Below are 7,292 nucleotides of genomic sequence, written 5' to 3'. Positions count from 1 at the left end.
AACGAGCGTTCAAATAAAAACGTGGTCAAGTTGGTTCTGAAAATTTGGACGTAGGGCGTAGCGTATAGCAAATGAACTTAAACGTCATCTGTCAAAGCGCTATATCGCCGCTATCAATTTGAATATTTTCGTTTTAAAAAGCGTTTAAAATGGTGTTTTCTCAAGAACAAAAAGTGTTTATCATAGAGTCCTACTTTAGAAATGGACGCAAGATTGATGGAATATGGAAGTATTCTATTGAGGAATGTTTCATAGAATTTCAAAATCAATTTCCCGGCGTTGTTGAGTACAAAATTTTTCAAAGTGCAGTTCAGCGTTGTGTTAATGTTTTTCGTGAAACGGGCAGTGTAACAAGAAAAGAAGGAAGCGGCCGACCTAAAAAGCGGACTGAAGAATTAAAAGAAAATGTCCAACAAATAATGGAAAATGCGCCAAGAACTTCTGTACGTGTTTTATCACAAATGGTAGGAGTATCAGTCGGTACTTGCCACACAGTGTTAAAAAAAGATTTGCGTTTGTTCTCCTTTAATTGTTTGTTATTGTTATAACGATTATTCTTTAAAATAAAGTTATATAGTCATTAACGTTATAGAAACTGACAGCTGCTAGACAGCTCGTTGAGAAATGAGTTAAGTTGGTCGCTATAAGCTACTCCCTACGTCCAATGTGTCAGAGCCAACTTCGACCACGTTTTTATTTGAACGCTCGTTACCACGTAATAAACTACAGTACAGTGTACTCGCATCCTTAGCAAAGCAAAATGCCCGTAAGTTAAATCCAAGAAACATTATAAAACGCGGTGCGAATAAGAGAAAATTTTAGTGCCGGGTTGTTGGTGTAGTTGTTAAACGAAACAATGGAGTTTGAACAACTGGGAGTATTCCGACATTATATTAATTTGTCAAAAGTTTGTATAGAAATACTTTTAATTGGACGTTCTAAATTGGGAAGAGAATATCATAGTGTGGGCAAAATTCGATTGAACCATCCTTATAATATGTCGAGTGTAGTTTAGAGGAATCTTTTGGATATAAAGGGTGTATATAAAAATTTGTGTGAAGAACTGATATTAATTTTACCTCATCTATTTGTACCCGAATTTTTTGTATCCAGTACGCGACACCCTGTATAAAACCAATCAAGTTAGCCACCAAATGTAACTAAAAAAGAGCATAGAACACCTATATTACTTTTTTTCTAGGAAAACGTATTGAATTTTTATGAAATCTATTAATCTGTCAATGCAAAAAGATAAAAATTTCGTTGAATGATATTTAAGTAAACAAAAACATATGAAGATTATAATTAACACGAAACAATTATTTATAACAGCCAATAATATAGATACGTATACGGGGTATTTACGAATAGGAGATAATTGAAGAACATTTCGATTTGGTGCAGAAAGTGAAGGTAAAAAAAAAGGCCGACTAATTTTTTTTTTGTTTCCACCCACTAGGTGGTGAAAAATAAAAATAAAATATTGAAAATAACCTTAGAAATCGATATAGCAATCAATTTTAAGCACATTTTTCGACAAGTCAATATTTTCTGAGTTATTGGCGATTGAAAATATAAATATTAAAAATAAGACGTTTTTTCGTAGTTTTTCTGAAATAATTCGGAAAATAGACATTCTATGAAAAAAAACATCACGAAGCTTATAGAAAAAGAAAGTGAGTTTTTTTTCATTTCTGTAGGTGCAATAGGTGCTGAGATACGGCTGGTAATAAGATAATTTCATGTCTGCCAGAAACTGAATTGGAAGCTATTAACGTAAAATAATTTAAAAAAAATCTATTTTTCAAGAGAAATGCACGGAACATTTTTTAAAGTACTTTAAAAAAATCTTTAAAATTAACTTGACTTTTAAGTCAATAGCATAAAAATTAACAGTTATGATCAAAATAAAACTGTTAATTCGCTTTTCGGAAAAAAATCAGTACAAAAACTGATGAATTTTTGTATATTTCTGAAAATATGTTATTACGTTTTGATTGACAAAAAAAAATTAATTCCAAAAAAATAACATATTTTTGAAAATAATTTTAAAAATAAGACGAAAAATATTCAAAAGTACAAAAGTTTAGATTTTTTTTCACAGAATATTTTTATTTGTGTAGGATAAAAATTAACAGGGATGTCGCTACTAGAAGTTTGGAGTTAAGGGCGCAGGTCATGTTTTTAACTTTTTAACCTCAAAAATCTCAAAAATAACGCGTTAATAAATAATCAATTTTACACTACTTTTAGCTGCCGAAATTTTCCGTAAAATCGTTTTTGGATCGTCTTACTGCTTCAAATTTTGGAGCATATCAATATTTTGGTTATCCAACTTAGGAGTATTCATAGATATACATAATAAAATAATAAATGTAAATATATACCTGAAAATTTGAAATTAGACTTTCTGCATGAAAAAAATATTAAGAAATAATTATTTTGAATATTGCATAAATTAAAGTAAATCGCGAGAAAGTTATTACGAAAATTATAATTCGTTTTAAATAATTTAAAAGCTATTATTTTATATTTTGTCATTGGGGGCGGTTTTTAAGGGTTAAAACAATGCGATAAATTATAAATTGTATTATAAACAGGTAAAAGAAATTTTATTTATCCTGTTTGTACTATCATTTAAAACTGTTAAAAACTATTTTTTTTTAAATACTTTACTATTAGCGGTAGCTTTTTAAGGGATGAAATATTGTAATAAATTATTTATAATACCATAAACTATTGAAAAGAAATTGTTAATATGGAAATTCTGGATATAAAACTAGTAATGAACAATGATAATACATAGTATAAAAATAATAATCTTTTAATTTTATTCTTAAGTACAGAATAAATTTTCATAAAAATGCATGACTTGTTAGTAATCAGTATATAAAGAAAAACGAATTTAAATCTAGAGTAACTTATAACAAATGAAAGCTTAAAGTCTATAGATTAATCGGGTATACATATCGCAGGAAGACGAGTAAACTTAAAGAAGATATCTCAATCCAACATAAACCATAACATAAAAATTTTTCATCAAATGTCAAATTTTATAATGTCACAAATGTCAAAGTTAAAGGTGGCTTTGAAAGAATACCCAGAGATGACCTAAAAAATATAAAATAAATAATATTTTAGTAAACAATTTATAGAATTGTAAATAAAAGTAAAAGGACATTTGTCTTATAAGTAAGTAGTGGTGTAAAAAAGTGTTTGAAAAGGACATCCAAAGACTGAAAATGTCTGTGCATGGACCTTAAGCAAAGCTAGGGATAGAATAATCAGGAAGGTGAAGAAAAACAAAGAAATTATTGATTGGTTACGGCTTGGGTTTTGCAAGATGTACAGCGTGGAGACGCAGCTCCCAAAAAATTAAAAATAAAACAAGAAGAAAGAGTCTAAGGAAGAAAATTAAATACTTACCAGTAAATCTATAGTTTCCCAGAGTCCAGAAAAAGTTATTTTGGCAGCCCAAGAAAATTTTCTGCTACCAACAGTACAAAGCAGTTCCAAGGCAGTTTCCAATGGCCCCATAAATAGTCTTTGCAAAGTATAAATAACAAACCACAGGACTTACCTGTACAAAAATAAGCGGAATTCAATCACTAATAACTTAAATATGTAATACAATATTTCGAAGAGTTCTGACAAAAATCTGTCAAATGAACAGCCATTTTATTTAATTCTGATTAATTTTCATTCTTGTTTAGATGTAAGGATGTCTCTGAATGATAGGCAACAAATAATATAAGGAGACCTATTCCGAATTACATAAAGTTAATTAATATAAATTTTTTAAATTATTTCTTATATTATTTGTAAGCTGAGCAGAAAAAGGCAAATTTTGTTGTTAAACATATTCTTTATTGTGGAAAACATATTCTATATAAAAAAGGTATTAATACATTTTAGTTTATAAAGTCTTCAAGCCAAAAATAATATAACAAAATTTTGAATAAACACTTTATTAAATTTCAAACTCTACTCATTCCAAAGTGTGTTGCATTGTACTAGTTTGTGAGAACCGACTCCTGAGAATTTTCTGATATTGTCTATACAACAACTAGCCAGGAATAAAGTACAAGGTAAGACATAAAAAAAATATAGTTGAGGTTTGTATGATACTATTTATAATTTAATTAAAAAATGCAATCTAAACCAAAATAAAAACACACATCCAAAATTTATATTTTAATATTATAATATATAACTTTTCATCTACAGGGTGAAATAAGCTTAATTCCAAATTTTCATAAAAATCTGAACTTCCGAAAGTATTCAGAGGTTTTACCCTATTTTTCTCTTCGTTCCCTGGACTATTAATTAAACTTAGTAAATTTAATTTTTGATTTTTGTAATGTTTCTAAAATAACACTTCGTTAAACATCAAACTGCTGTATGAATAATGTATCACGTGAAGGTAATTAGACTATTCCCATAATCCCATACTTTCTGCAAGTCGTATGTTTGTGTTTCGAATTTATCTGGATTTAAATCTACACGACCGAAGATTTCTCGCTGGCGAGCCCGGAGGGCCGCGCCACAGTGGGATATTATAGCACGACCAGGAATCCCATGTTTTAATTAAATGGGGTCGTATTATTCTCATAAATTCTAGTCTCCTAAAAGTCCAGGGGACGATGAATACGCAACAGTTTTAATATTAATAGAGCCTCCTGAACACAAAGGTGACCGTGTTCTTAACGGCGAGCTATATTACATTGTTCTTGGCGCTTACTTTTCTCCTGCAACAATACGCGGGGGACTGATGGAAACACTTGCGGAAAAAGTGCGCCGAGACCGTAAAAATCCTGCTCCAGGACTCGGGAGCGGCGCGTGTACGGACTCCGGTTGGAAAGGAGGACGGGCTGCGGGAGAGTCAGCATTTGCAGGAATATTGGGGAAAAATCCTTTCTTCTGTCAAATTTGACGTACTCACGGAGGGATCTAGCAATGATGCTTGCAAACCCAGAATATGGTACGGAAAAAATTTACACTTTTTCAAAGTTTCCAAATCATTCGTTTTTAGAGTGCTTGTTTCCAGATAAGTATGGCACATTCCAATAGACTCTTTTAGTGTGACGTCACATATTTAGGCAACCCGCAACAAATTGTCATAGTTGAAATTGTACAACCCTAGTCACTATAATCTGACAACTTATTGTGAGTATTGAAATTACAAACAAGTTTTTAATACAAAAGTTTTAGCTTTTATGAATTTTTGTAATACAGTATTAGAAAAAACAATTAAATAATGAAAATCACTAAATTAAAGAATTTTTTAATGGAACGCCCTATATTAGTGCATACTTACCTTCGTTAGATTTTTCTCTTTTCAAAAATATATAATATGTTACTATTTGATTCAGGACTTCTCGACATATTTCAGTTTAAAGCTATTTTTGAAAAAATAGGAGGGACAATGTCTGATGGATCGCAGTGGCTATGGAGGAGGCACGCGGAACAAACAATCTACTTTGACAGAAGTTTATTTATCATCATTAATTTATTTCATATAAGTAACTAACTATTTTAACAAAGAAATAATGTTTAGTGAGAACAAAAAATTTGATTGTTAGTGACTGTGACTAATTATAGTCATTAAAATTTTGATATAAATTTAATTAGTGTTTAAAATATTACTAAGAATGTATGCGTTGTTTATGAGACATCCATCAATAAATTTTGACATAAGCCTACTTCGAGAAAAGTCACTTATTTTCTACACCGTAATATTGTAAGAGTTCAATTAAAAGCCTTTTTTCTCGAAAATCGTCCACATAAGGAAGTTCTAACAAGAGTACATTATTTTTAGAAAATAAAATTGTACATTAGAAATTGGAGCCCGAATGCTCCTCTAACTTAACCTCAAAAAAATTAGAACTTAAAATGTAATACGAATGTAGATAACGAGCGCCCTCTATTTAATTCTATTTCAAAAATTAAGCTGAATGATTCGCGCCTTGAAAGCATAAAATTTAATAAAAAGTTGGGACACAGTACAGTTCGTTCATGATAAAGGTAACAAATTCGTTTAAAAGTCAGGTAATTATTTTGTAGAAAAACGCTCAGAAACGTCGATTAATATTTTTAGTTGCGGATATTTTGACATAAGAAAATTGTATACAGGGTGTCTCAACAAGAACATACGCAGTCATCATTGATACACCCAATATATTATGCCATTTTTGAATTGTACTGTAAATTCTGTACCCTTTTTGTATAACCTATGGTATGTCATACAACTCATCGGTTTTCATAATAATGACGTTTGAAAATTGACATTTTGAAATACACACAAGTAGGTAATTAAATAAAATGTTTAAATTGAACAACTTTGAACCAAAAACAACTTGGTATACCAAATTTTATCTTAAACAAAACAATTTTCTTCGTATTAATCGTTTTTCATTCTTTGACCCCTCGACCATTTTGATTTTAGTTTGTCAGTGTCATTTTGTCAGTTTTACGTTTATTTTTTCTGTTGAGGCTACTTTTGTTTTAAATGAACACGTAAACAGACAAAACTGCAGGTACTGGGCAACTGAAAATCCTCGTTGCACACAAGTCTGTCACACACAGCATCGTCAAAAAATAAATGTTTGGGCAGATATTGTCAAACACGGAATTCTTGGACTTTATTTTTTTGAAGAAATTTAAATGGAGAACGCTACTTAGACTTTCTTCAGTTTTAACTCATCCTCGCTTTAGCTGTTGTGTTTCCTAATCCACAAGATCCAGATATTCCTCATAATGACATATGGTTCCAACATGATGGGGCACCTCCTCATTTTGCAATTGCTGTTCGACAATTTTTTGACTTAACTTTCCTTAATAAATTGATTGGACGTAGAGGTCCTATTGAGTGGCCACCAAGGTCACCGGATTTAACCCCTTTAGATTCCTTCTTATGGGGTTATTTGAAATCTAAAGTTTATGTGAATAGACCAAATAATCTTGATGACCTGAAACGGAGAATACGCCAGGAAATAAGACTTATTCCAGCAAAGCTCATTGAAAACGTTCAACGGGAAATAATCTTTCGACTACAAAAATGTATTGAAGTAAACGGACAAATCATTGAACATTTATTATAACGCAATTTTTATTTAAATAATGTTCTATGATTAAACATTTTTTTTCCATTCCTGATTTCTCCTTTTCTCTATGAAGACGTTGGCAATTTTTCTTGTATTCTATATTATGGTAAGGCGCATTATCCATGGCAGTCACTACACTAGGTCGAAGGCAAGGCAAAAATAGATGTAAACTATTTTTTAATACCCCAT

The sequence above is a fragment of the Anoplophora glabripennis genome, unplaced genomic scaffold (genome assembly GCF_000390285.2).
Source record: "Anoplophora glabripennis isolate ALB-LARVAE unplaced genomic scaffold, Agla_2.0 scaffold496, whole genome shotgun sequence".
Classification (NCBI taxonomy): Eukaryota; Metazoa; Arthropoda; class Insecta; order Coleoptera; family Cerambycidae; genus Anoplophora; species Anoplophora glabripennis.
The sequence above is the reverse complement of the archived record's forward strand: the minus strand, read 5'-3'. Positions refer to the sequence as shown.